We start from the raw sequence: 14151 nt of genomic DNA, 5'->3' as shown, positions 1-14151 counted from the left end.
TTTATTTTGTTGTCAGTTCCAACATGTCTACCTTAGATATGTTTGTTCTCACTTGCTTCTTGATATTTATCTGCATCTGTGTCACATTCATGTATATCAGAATGGATGTTGGTCTAAGTGATGATACGGAACGTAGAAAAGTAAACATGTGGAATCAAGAGGCTTTGAACTTTGTGGGAACAAAAGCCTGTTAAATGGATAAGCATTCACACAGATTGAACTGATATAAGACAAAACCTCTCCAGTACTTTTGGACCACCGAGTCCTAGCTCATTCTCTCTTTATTTGTGCCTGGCAGTAGGATGTTGTTCAAATTATTTTTATTCCCCATAGTAGCATCCAAGACGATTTCAGGTTCTAATCTGTTTTTAGCATTTCTACACCCGGTCCTTGGTGACGCTTTTGACGCAACTTCTTCGAGCTGACCGCTCGAAGCAGTTGCCACAGCAACCTCGGGATCATATGACATATTTAGTCTCATCTCTGCACTCTCCTTTCTGCATAAATTGCTTTATTTATTCTGTAGTTGGGAACGACTAAATGCATTTCAAACATCAACACACACATTTGACCTCGACTTAAACTATGGTCTCTCAACGTTAACACATGGGATTTTAAAATTTCTTGAATCTAAATACTTTAAATAATTGTATTATACTGATAACTTATGCTCCCACTGTGTTTACTCTCTCTTTCTCTCTCTCTCTCTCTCTCTCTCTCTCTCTCTCTCTCTCTCTCTCTCTCTCTCTCTCTCTCTCTCTCTCTCTCTCTCACTCTCTCATCAGCTCTACTTTCCTCTTTCCATAGTATGTTTTGGAAGCGTGAAGTGGATTAAAGATGAGCATCTGTTTTCTCACCCCACTTTTTCTTTCACAACCTTTTTATCACCTCATCTCATGGGAAACATATCTGACAAGATTAAAATAGACATGTCTAACACAGCCCACTTTTACAGGAACACGTCTAACTCGATGATGTAGTCTGATGAAGCCAGTTTTAGAACAAGGATTCCAATCATGTATGATAACAATGACAGTAAACACGATACAAACTAGTACTGAGGTGCTCTTGATCCCTGCAGTTCAACCTCAACTGCTGCAGGGCATCTGCTAAGTGGACAGGGGTGTGTCACTTGCATAATTTGTAGGTGTTTTATTAAGCCTGCATCAGGAGCCTAGCAGGCCTGTGGGACTGTTGGCACTGCAGCGCTATGCCCTCTCTGGTTAGCAAATGACCGTACAGTCACATCTGGGTTGAAGGAGCAGTCTTATTTATATTTAGATAGATAGATATGTACTTTATTTATCCCCAAGTGGAATTTTTTTTGTCAAAGTAGCGTCCCACATTTACAGACATTAACATCAATGGAATAGACTAAACACACAAAATAAGTAATAAAATAAAAATAAAATGTCCTTTAAATCTCAAGTCTTTTCTTGTTTATTCAGCACCAGCTGTACACAGCCATGCTAGCAGCTCTGTGAGGCTGTGCTAAATAGAACGGTACTAAATAGAAACACTGGTGCTTTGAGCTAATGCCAAAGCTAAGCTTTCAGTCAAGGCAAATGCTAACAGGCAGATGTTTATTAGGTACACAATGTTCACTATTTTAGTGTACGATGAAAGCTTAAGCTAATTATCAATAAACACAAAGTATAAGAGATGCTGATGTGAATGTCATAAACACACAAACACAAAACAGATGATGGCGCTTGATAAAAGTACAATTCATCCTGAGAGACATGCATATCTGTGCCAAAGTTCAACAATCTAAGTTGTTGAAATATTTCTCAAATCACCAATGTCAAGGACCAATAACCCCGGCATACATGTAAAATTAACACCGGGAAAGCTTGAGAGACTGTGTGTCCTAGCAGTGCTAATTTTACAGTCTTTAACATTTCCTGTTACAAGCTTTCAACGCTGGGAGATGCAGTTATTCTTAGATTTTTATATTCATTGGCATCCTCAGTTCCAATCCCTACGCAGTTTTCTTTTATCTCTAACATTTTTAGTTCCAAATTTTCCATAATATTTGTTATATCTCATGGTGGTGTCTGACGTCAGCACCCTTTCACAGCACATTTCCACTCCTCTCTGCTGTTCACCTTCAGTTGCCTCTAACTTCACATTGTCTCCCCGCCGCTTTGCAGCACCCGCTTACGTTTCTGTTCCCCCACGCCCACTTCCCCTCACGTGCGCTCAAGCATTCTGCATCTGCACCAGCACATCCGCCCAGTACTTTTCCTTCTCTCCAGTCTCATTTATATTCCGCCCTCCCCGTCCCTTTGCTCTCCTACCCTCATCTTCCCTCCCTCTCTCCTGTTTCTCCCCTTGTGTTTTGTGCTGTCTGGGTCACTCTCAGTACCTAAAAAAAGATTCACTCTGCACTGAGCTTCGTGGTATCGCTTATCTAGTCCATTATTCTAAGTACAAGCACTTGAACAAACGTATTACTACACTGCAAATCCTGGTGAAAGCAAGTGAATGTGAACACTTTTGACTGATGCAATGTCTATAATTGTCAGTGTGATCGATGCACTGATAATTCCCTGACACTCGTTCTCTCGTAATACTACTTCATTAGCATCACACAAAAATACTGTGAATACAAACATATTGTTGAGGAAAGACAAAAACAAGAACTTTTCATGTACTATACATCTTTCCTGTAGATAAGGAAGGTATAAGATGCTATTTAAGTCATGCATAACTTGGTTTTACTCTCAAAAAACACTCAACAGTCTTGGCTTTCTGCTTAATCTCACACTGTTGTAACATATCCTGCTTTCCCAGCATGCATCAGTGCGCTGGGACACGCTAGTGTTGTGCAGGTGTTCAGACAGTGGAGAAAGTGGGTCATGTTGGCTCTGAGAAAGACACACTGCAGTGTTTTGCCATACGTCAACTCTCCAAGACAGAATGTTTATTTACACGGGTTGTGATCAAAAATTGCTTGAGGGGTATTGTCATTAAATGAAGATACAATGAGAAACTTTACAGATGAATGCGTTTAAAAACAAGATGGGTGCCATTAAACGGTGAAGTGATGTTACACTGTATGTGGCTCATATTTTCACACAAATTCACCAAGGAGTGTGCGCCGGTTTAGGTGAGACAGGTGACAGATGTCCTTTATTGGCACGAATACACAAACAGATCTGTTACAAAGCATCTGTCACACATGAAATTGTCACACATGAAAGCCGGGGTGCAGTGGGTCAGGCTGTTCACCTTAATGTAATGCACAAAAATAGAAACTCTTTAAAAGCTGTATTTTCTGCTCTAATCCTTTGCAGATTTTCCCTTAAATAGCTCATTAACAAAAACCCTGACATGCCTTTCTGTATTTGATGGTTATCAGATGAAACCCCTTTCTGCGGCAGGAGACTCAAGTTTTTGTATTTCAGTGAGTTCATTGCTGCAGTCTCTGAAAACATTACTGTGTGAAGGTTTGTTTCTGTTCGTTTTTTACTGCTGTGAACAAGCAGCAGCCACTATATCTACTGTTGCCAACATGTAAGCGTAGTTTTGTTGACACACACTGATGAATGAATGCTTTAATTAAGGACAAAAAGCTGACCTGGATATTGGGAAGAGATTTAAAGCAGGAACACATTTCCCCGCTCATACTATCTTTATAAACACACTTAAACCCATTTTAATACTGGATGGCAGATTGCTTTGGTGGGCCTGCACGGGCGACATGTGACGGTCCATAGAGAAACTTCACCAGATGGTCTCTCAAAGAGGGGCCAGTCCAGTTCACAAGGTTGAGGGTAAAGCTTCTGTCCCCATTTTTTTTGGACATCATAATCCTTTTAAAATATCCCTCGGGTCAGTGAGACAAAAAGGAAATCCAGATTAAAAGTTATCGAGAACAAATAATTTAAATAACTCTGACAGAATCAGAAGGGAGATTATGCGCTTTATGTTGAAAATGATCAAGAGGTATATATATGTATATAATAAATTTACAACAAAATTAACATTTACAAATCAAAACGTATTAAATACATATACAATGGGCATAGAAAACAATATTTCCCAGGATTCTTCAGGATTTCCCCCCCTTTTTTTAAGACTCTCGAGACGCTCAGTTAAAGAAATAGGAATTAAGCTGAATAAACAGAGTATGGCATGCACTGGTGTGTGTACATGTTTGCATGTGTGTCACAAAAGGTACTAAATTGTCTGTTTTTCTGTCCATAAGGCAACACAGTTTAATTGGACGACCATCTCTACCCCGGCTGTCATGCAGGCTGTAATCCTACGCGTGGGAGCGCCCTACATAGATGCTTCAGCATTTTATTTCTGTGTATTATCATTAATAATAAAAGTGCATACAAAAATAGCCCACAACATTGATATCTGTAGTATGATTTATGGCCAAGGTTGCAATACAGTTTGAGTTGGTGCAATGTAATTACTGTAAGAAAACTACAAGCAAAAAGATTAATTGAAATGGAAATAAACTCAAGTTCATTGTGTGATTGAAAGGGGAGACTTTGGGAGGTTCATATGTTTTTGAACTGTGAGAGAATGTAACAGAAATTAAAACTTAAACATCATATCATAAAAATAAATAAACAGGATTTCAGTATTATATGATATGGGAATATTCGCTGCAAAGTAAAGCTTTCATGATTTCTGCACTACTGTAATGCATCCATTTGATGTGTGTGTATCTTTGGTTTTGTTCTGTATTTCATCAAATTATTTAATAAAATAAACAAAACACACAGGATTATAACATGTAAACTTTTGAATGTCAAAATGTAGAAGATTCTATTGTGTAATAATAAAGAAATGTGTTTAATTTGGACATTTTTCATTCCAAATTACATGAAATATTATTTTAAAAAAGTAATTGAAGTCAAAACTTTTGTTTGTTTTAAAGAGCATAGAATTACATAAGATGTTTCATATCTAAGTTAGATGAATTTTTTCATATTTTATTTTGAGCAAAGTCTTCCAGGAAATATACTGAACATAGAGACAGTCTGGCGGAGGTTTCTAAGTGAACTTGTTCTTTCCACTACCTGGCAGCCACTCAGGAGACTTCCAGTCAATAATCTGGATACAAAAGTTTCAGGCTGACGGTGAGTGCTTTACCTTCCTGTTTCAGTGACAAGCTGCTACTGATGTGGTTGTTAAGAGGAACTTATCTGGGTCCGTGTACGTTTTGTTCGCGTACACGGACCTATCTGCCCCCTACTGGTGGACTTAGGTAAACACGTGCTTGCTCAGTATGGAGCAGGCTGACAGGAGCTCAGTTTATAAACACACGCACGCACACACACACACACACACACACACACACACACACACACACGCACACACACACACACACACACACACACACACACACACACACACACACACACACACACACACGCTGAATTAACTCGTGTTGTCACCAAAACACAATTTAGTTATGTCTAAAATAATTAATAGGACAGAAAATATAAGAGAAATACTACCTGCCTCACTAATTGACTTATTTAGCATATTTGCCAGAGCAAAGCAAATATATAATCCACAACTTCCACATTAGAATTATTTATTTAATTGAAAGAGAGAAGTGTGAAAGCATACAGTATCCAGTGTATTTTATCTGCAGTAGTAATCCATCACATATAACTAAAGCCACATACTATTAACATGATCACTTGCATGGATAACAGTGTTGTGAATAACTACTTTGTATAATGTATAATAAGAGGGGTATACTGAATGCTTTAATGCAATATATAAAGATAAAGAGTTCCACATAACTTTTGTATCATACATGCATTTTGTTCAATTAAGTACAAACCTATATATAATGTTCTATTTTATCCACTGTTGATTGTTGTTGTTTGTCTAATCCATGCACCACCAGCAAAGACGAATTCCTTGTATGTTTTTTACATACCTGACAAAAATTGGTTCTGATTCTGATCTGATTATGTATTACACTATACACAGCTGGTCCTTAACAAGGCCCTGGCCTGCACCCCATGCGCAAAATGCTTGATAGATCCTAGCTGTATACATAGTCTAACTGTGTCCACCTATCACCAGTGTGAATTAAGTGTTCTTTTTCTGTCACGTATGACTCAATAATAGTCAGTGTCCTCAAGCCAAGGTCACAATTCAGCCGGTACAAATACTTTGACAGACCAACTATTCTTCTCTGCCTTCAGGACTGTACTCTGAACCCACAGCAGAGCCGCACCCTTGTTTATGATAGGCGAGCAGACTTCCTGCTCCCGCGTGTGACAACCCGCTTAGCCAATCAGCTTCTTCTACAGACGAGTAGGCGGGACTTCCTGTACAGTAGTGCAAAGTAATCCAACATGGCGGTTATGTCGCTTGCTTGAGTGTGTAGTGGAAACCGCGAAAGTTAAGTCAATTACCGTATATTTTCAGTGACAGAGAGTAGATTAAACGAAGTGAGTGTGAAGCCTGCGTACATCGGCTTGAGGGAAATGAAGGGAAAAGAGCGGTCGCCGGTGAAGAAACGCTCTCGGGCGCCAGAGGAGAGCAGAGACCGTGGAGGAAGCCACCCGGGCGGCAAGAAGAGCGGAGCGCTGTCGACAGTCGGCAGCAACAACGGCAACGGCGCTGCTCACAGCGGGGCTCCGTCCCGGAGAAGTTTACACAGTGAGAAAAGAGACATGAGGGATCCAGACGGACATAATTCATCCAGTCGGACTAGCAGCGGGTACGACTACCAAGTTGTTCCGGGGAACAAGCCGTACGGAGGCGCTGAAGTCGACGCGGAAACATCTCGGTCCGGCGCGCGCAGCGAACCGCGGCCTCCGTCAAATCCCGAAAACGAGTACAAGACTCTCAAAATAAGCGAGCTGGGCAACCAGCTGAACGACGAGGAGATAGAGGATGGATTGTTTCACGAGTTCAAGAGGTTTGGGGACGTCAGTGTGAAGATAAGTCGAGAAAACGACGACAGGGTGGCGTATGTGAACTTCAGGAGGCCGGATGACGCCCGCTCGGCCAAACACGCCCGCGGCAAGCTGGTGCTGTACGACCGGCCTCTGAAGATAGAGACCGTCTACACGAACAGGCTCCCAAGTCGCTCCCCTGTTTCAAAAGACATTTTCCCTCCAGGACCCAGGCATCTCCACACTCAGAGGGCCCTTTCTCCCACTGGTATGGGATACAGAGACTACCGAATACAGCAGCTGGCCCTGGGCCGTCTCCCCCACCCTCCTCCTGCTGCTCCTCCGCCTCCACCACCTCATATCAGAGATCTGGAAAGAGACAGAGATTTTTCAGTGTACGACGCCAGGAATAGACCCCCGTTCATCCCTGAATGTGCTGTTTTCCGCGAGGATGACCTGATGACCCCCGAGGATGACCACAGGGCGAACAGGACTTTGTTTCTGGGCAATCTGGACGTTGGTGTGACAGAGAGCGACCTCAGGAGGGCGTTCGACAGGTTTGGGGTGATAACAGAAGTAGATATAAAGCGGGCAGTGCGAGGCCAGAGCAACACCTATGGGTTCATCAAGTTTGAGAATCTTGACATGGCTCATCGTGCCAAAGTAGCGATGTCGGGCAAAGTGGTGGGCCACAACCCAATTAAAATTGGCTACGGTAAACCAACACCCACAACCAGGCTGTGGGTGGGGGGCCTTGGACCCTGGGTTCCTCTCGCTGCACTAGCTAAAGAGTTTGACCGCTTTGGTACCATCAGGACTATAGACTACAGGAAAGGTGAAGTGTGGGCTTACATCCAGTATGAAAGTTTGGATGCTGCTCAGGCTGCATGTACTCACATGAGAGGCTTTCCTCTCGGTGGCCCCGACCGGAGACTGAGAGTGGATTTTGCGGATACAGAGCACCGCTACCAGCAGCAGCAGCAGCACCAGTATGTGCAGCTCCCACTACCCCTGCCGTCGCACTATGACTTTGTTCCTGAGCCCTTTGCCCACCGCCTTACAGACTCTGTGAGAGGGAGGGACAGGTCCCCTCCACTTCCTGCTCGCTTCAGGGACCGGGGCCCGTACCCCAGCACTGAATGGTCTGGCCTGGGTGTCCACGATAGGATGCGAGGAGCAGGTTTTGATCCCATAGATCGTCTTGAAAGACGTTCCCATGAGCCCTGGCCAATAGACCGTGATTTACAATGCAGAGATTTAAGCCGCAAAAGGAGACATTCACCTGACCACATCGACTTTGGTCTGCGCCGTCACGGCAACTCGTTAGAGCGCAGCCCCGAAGGGATCGGACGAGACGCGGGACCCGGCACTGACCCTGAACGCCCACCTCGCTCTGGCAGAACCTCCCCTGTCAGAGAGCGCCAGAACACTGGCTTTGGAGACAAGAGAAGAAAAACACTTCTCCCTCCTGCACCAGGCTCCTGCTCTGAGAAGGATCGCAAGATTAAAGCAAGTGACTCCACCAAGAGCCCGGCTAAAAAGGTGGAGCGCTTAGAACATCCTCCCTCATCCAAGTCTGGACAGCAGTCCAAGTTGGCAGCTGGAGGACAGAAGCTGAGTCAGATCTGGCAGGGTGTCCTCCTGCTGAAGAATAGCAGCTTTCCCACATCACTGCACCTGCTGGAAGGGGACATGGCCGTGGCTACCAGTCTGCTCCTGCACGGCCCCAAAGGCGGTCAGGCGTCCCAGCTGAAGATCAGCCAGCGCCTGCGACTGGACCAGCCCAAGATTGATGAAGTTTCACGTCGCATCAAAGCCGCCGGTTCGTGCGGATATGCCGTCCTCCTGGCCGTGCCCGGGAAATGTGAAGACGGAGGGATCCAGGACGCCAACAGCTCGGCAGAGAGACCGCTCAAGAATCTGGTTTCCTACCTGAAGCAGAAGGAGGCCGCCGGCATCATCAGCCTCCCTGTGGGGGGCGGCCGCGACAAGGACCACGCAGGAGTCCTTCACGCTTTCCCCCCATGTGAATTCTCACAGCAGTTTGTGGATGCCTCTGCCAAAGCCTTTGCCAAATCAGAGGATGACTACATGGTGATGGTCATTATCAGAGGAGCGTCATGATAAAAAAAAAAAATAATTCTAAATGTCTCTTTTCACACCCATGAACTGTTAAACTGTGAGTTGTAAAAACAAGGAGAAGTAATAACAGAGTAACAGGAAATGATGGTTAATGGTTACTTTATATTCCCTAACCTGCATGGTAGCTTATATCTCATCCTGTGGAAGGTTTATAGAAATGAAAGGCACGCTGAATTTAAAAAGGTTTTGATACATTGATACATTTCATTAATAATTCAGGTGACACGCTGCTTTCTACTATTTACAGATTAATGTACTTCAAGGGTATTATTCTAAAGTAATTTAGAGCAAGCTACAGTGTAAATCAGTGCTATATTTTGCCTTATCTCATTTAAAAAGAAACCCAATTCCTTCATATGATTTCATACAATTCAATGAGTTTTTATTTTTAAATTTAATTCGTTATCAGCATAGATTCAACAGGCTAGTGTCGACACATTTGTAGTGCTATAAATGTTTGTACAGTCAGCCTTTGAAAAAGGAAAATTAAACCAAACCCGTGCATATAATTTAGGATGTATATCCAGTTGTTCTAGAGCTTTACCTATTGCTCATTAATAGGATTACTCCAGATGTGCATCTGTATTACTTTTTTCTGACCCAGTAAACATTTTGATTCAAAGTGTCATTATATAACAGCTTTTCTATTTTTTTTTTGTCATTTTGGGCCTATTCTGCTTAAAGCTAAAGAATTATGGAAATACATTGTGTTTAATTACAGTAGGGCGTGAAAGGTTTTAGTTCAGTCGATTACTTTAACATCAATGCTCCTGTCTGAGCCACATCTGGAGGTTTATGTGATATAAGGTGAAGGTTTAAGCAGTAGATGTATGGAGGGGTGGACACAAGCAGCAATCACCTGTACAGCATAATGCAGTTCAACACAATAACCTTGCAAAGAACAGTGCTCATAAGAAGCTTATTGTGTTTAGTTTTAATTAAAATTGTACTTGGAGAGATGATTTTAAGCTCTCTGTTTATTTTTGACCCCAAGGTGTGTTGTTGAACTGGATTGTAGCATAAACAAATATTTAGTGCTGAAACTGATGATTATTTTCATTATTGATAAAGCTACAGTTTTTTATTGGTAAAATAAATGCTTATTTGGTCTATAATACATTAGAAAAAAGTGAACAATGGTGATGTTTTCATGTCTTCAAATAGCTTTATTTGTCGTCCTACAACTCCCAAACCAAAGAAGAAAACAAAGATTTATTAATAGATAATTGTTGTAAAGAAAGTATTTATAAATTGTCTAATCAAGCTGGGTAATATATTGTCTGTGATCATGTCATCCAGGTTTGCTTTTGTGTCCACACCTTTTTATATTGTACTTTTATTAGCATAATTTCTTATTTTAGTTAAACAGTAATTGGTTAATCAAATTATTCACTTTTCTATTGTTTTAACCTAGTAATTACAATTACTAGTCCAGCAAATCATGTACTGTTTAAGACAAAGATGATATGACCTCTAAATTAAAAGGCTCTCTGTAGGTTATGTGCATCTCTAAAGACTGATCAGGTCTACAAGTAGAAACTATTGTTAAACTCTCAGTGGACTTCTGAATGAGTGAGAGGAGAGAAGGTCAATCTCCAGTGGCCTTACATACGCCTTCCTCTGAATGGACTGTTAATTATTATATTTCATGCTTTGATTTGAGTACAGCGTTTCAAATGGAGCAAAGAATTGATGTGTGCTGTATACTCAGGATATCTGGAGAGAGAAATGGAGAACATCAGTGCTCCACGGGCCTAAGACGTATACCTAACTGTCAAAGAGCAACAAGCACTTGATAGATTTTGTCTCAATAAATTTACTCTTTCGTGGGAAACACGACTGCCTTGGAAGACAACTTTTGTGACCTTTTCTGTTCTTGGAATTGTCTATCAAACTCGAAAAGGCTTGATCATTTTGACAGCAGGAGCCTTCCCAGCAGAAAGGAGAGGAAGTCTGAGAATCAGCCTCCCGGTTCATTTTGGTGACCGTCATTTGTTGAATGACTTTTTGGTGAGGAGCTTCATTCAAACTGAAATTGGCCACACTAGAATGCTTTTTTTTCAGTCACTTTCTCTCTTCAGATATGTGGCTCATCCCTCAGTCACCTCTGGCCCGTTTGTTTGGAGGTGTGGCTGAGAAACCATCTGGTTTATCGCTCTCCAAGTTTTGCCTAAATCACCCTGGGTCGCGTCGGTCTGACAGCCTCTCAGTGGAAGCACAGGGGCGTCCGAAGGCCCTCAGCCTCCGTTCTCATCTGGCTCCAGCAGCGCAGAGTATTGTTTGCAGCAGCTCAAGAAAGGAGAGTTCATTTGTTTATTTGCTTGTTGTTTTTGCATTGGAGTTTTGAAGAAGATCTCTGTGCTATAGGGCCAGACTTCAAACGCGTCTCATCCTGTGCCGGAGAAGATGTTGAGCCGGTCACACGTCATCTGCTGTATTTCCCTTTTTAAATGGAAAAGAAACGCAACTGAGGAGAAAAGAATGCAAGTCCCATGCTGGCATTCATGATTATTTGTTTATGTTGATCTGAATAACATACTTAACTGCGTATGAAAAGCAAAGTGAAGAGTATCCTGACATATTTGAGTTGGGACGTTTCTCATCAAGACTGTGCTGTTCCTGCTCATCGCTGCTTCGTCTCCAAGCAAAAGGGACTGGAGCAGCTTCAAGTATCCACGCGGTGCCACGGCTCGGATGCGAGGTCTCCTGGTGCTGTAAAAGGTTTGAGTCTCAGCCGGGCTGCAGCTGCTCCTGTTGCGCAGGTGAAGTATCCAGATAAACTACAACCGTGGTACGTATTCAATGTGCGAGACTACAAACACACAAGACCCTTTTATAAGCTGCTCGGAGGGAAAGTTCTGAAAAACTACTAAAAGATTAATGTCCCTGAAATAAATACCCACAAAACACAGCTTTTGTTAAATTGGAGACAATTTAAAAAAGAAAGAAAGAAAAACGGTCAGGCAGTGCTGATGAAGATCGACTTATGACTTCTTTTTTATTGAGACTTCAACCTTAAGTATAGATGCATATTTTTTGACACTATTTGTTAAATTACAAATGATTTTGCAGTTTACTCAGAAGTACTCTCATCCTTTACCTTAAGAACGGGGAGAACAGAATATTTTTTAGGCCATGTTTTTTTAATAATAATCAGTACCTGTATTTGTCTGATATAAGATGTGACCTTCCTCATAGCTGAATGTTAATAAGTAGCAACACAAGTCCACACAAGAGACCAGCGAAAAACTATCAGTAAGCAGCAATACGTAGACGCTTTCTTTAAATTGCTAATTTGAGTAAGCTATTTCAAGTTATGTTAATTAGTACAAAAATATGTAAAAGCTTTTTAATCCAAAAAGGTTAAGATGAGTCATTTTGATTGGTGCTGTCCTGGATAATGTATCACATGTGGATTAGTAAATCAGGTATGTAGATTAAATAGTGCCAGAGTGTATTTTTAGAGATTTTAGAAGGTTGAAATAAACAGCATGGGTGTGTACAATAAATTTGCATTACTCTCGCCTGAAGCTAAACACAAGAAACGGAGAGCCAACACTGGAGTCGGGATGAGATAACGAAGAAATCAGGGCAATAAAGGTGAGTGAAGAGGAACTGCAGGAGTCAGTGAGGTCGATGCTTTATCTTGACTTCATACCTGGAGCTGTACAAGCTGCAGTTCACACAGTCGGCACCGACTTCACTGTGCTTTGTTCTGCCCCTGAGTTTACTTTGTCGTCATATCAACCTTAGGGACTGCTGTGTTTTATACATGAACATGTGACTCTGAACCTAAACAGGTTTAAAACATTGCTGGTAAACAACCTACGATGTATTTACTGTGGATCTTTAGTCCGCGTTGTCAAAATTAGGCACAGTTTCACATATATTGCACATTTGAGGATAACAAAATGTTAACAAAACTATTGATCCTAATTTAGAAAATCCACAATGAACTAATATTCTGTGTGCGATTTAATGGAGAACACCATAAATGTAGAGCTAACTCGAGGATGATCATGTGATGGTGAATACTATATGATGTCACTCTTTTCTCTTTTAACCTTTTTTTCATAATATCATTTGGTTATAATTGAAATGTTGAGTATTTCAGGTCTCGCCTCAGAGACGACAAAGGAGGAAACCTCTTCCTGTCTTCTTTGAAAAGACTCCTAATGAGCTGCAGTGTGATGAATGAGCTCGATGCAGCTTTAGTGAACTCTGAAGTTAGAAGTGAACATTCAAGGAACTCATCAGACGAGAGGAACTTTGCCTTGTTGGTGAGTAACATTTAAACTTGTTTTAGAACGTGCACCTCTCAAATTGAACCTGCTAGTATTCTATTATAATAATGTAAATCACATTTGTACTTGAATAAAAGTAGCTTTTGTTGAAACACATTCTGACGTTGTGTCTTTAATTTGTATTTGTTTGTATTTGAATGTCTGGTTTTCAGACTCAGTCCTGTAGAGGGCAGAGTTAAACCACCAGAGCACATGAACAGAAGACGTGCCTTCAGGGGGAAGCGATAAAGTATCAGTGTTTCTTTTCTAAACGTGATGCGATAAGCTTATCCAGTTGATTTATGTTGACGGCTGAGGAATTTTATTTTGCGATGGTAAACCCTTTTCACACTAATGTCAATGACATTTGGTCAATATGGATTTACTCTTTATCTTTAAAAATCCATTAATACTTGAAACCCCCCTCAATGTGACGGCGCACTATTCTATGACGCAGAGGGACCTTTACAGTCAACTACAGTTCACAGTTCTTTCTGTAAGCACACACAGTCGATGAGAAAAGTCAATAAAGTCATTCAGAACGCCGTCTGGGAAAGGTCAAAGCTCTTTTAGTCTGCCGGCCACTTATAAAACACACTTGTGACCGAGAGAAGGCGCTGAATGAGAAGTTGTTTCAGTCGACCATCCAATGAAGGACGCAGGTTTTCAACCCCTGATTGTCTGCTAAAGTAAACTGGATGCCACTTCACAGCCGGACACAGGGAAACCTTTTGTTCAATCAGATTTATCTCCTGCAGTGTATTGATATCTGTGCTCTGAACACACCTAAAACTATACCACAGAACTGGACTGACTCTTATTCATTGGAAATGTAATCT

General features: G+C 41.6%; 1 pseudogene; it reads left to right on the top strand.

Moving 5' to 3' along the window:
- Window positions 1-6336: 6336 nt before the first annotated feature.
- LOC137796595 (RNA-binding protein 15 pseudogene) lies at window positions 6337-13356 on the top strand (annotated as a pseudogene).
- The last annotated feature ends 795 nt before the right edge of the window (window positions 13357-14151 follow it).

The sequence above is a fragment of the Clinocottus analis genome, unplaced genomic scaffold, assembly GCF_023055335.1.
Source record: "Clinocottus analis isolate CAN_PGR_092001 unplaced genomic scaffold, fCliAna1.0.p SCAF_3, whole genome shotgun sequence".
In the NCBI taxonomy this organism is placed as follows: domain Eukaryota; kingdom Metazoa; phylum Chordata; class Actinopteri; order Perciformes; family Cottidae; genus Clinocottus; species Clinocottus analis.
The sequence above is the reverse complement of the archived record's forward strand: the minus strand, read 5'-3'. Positions and strand labels throughout refer to the sequence as shown.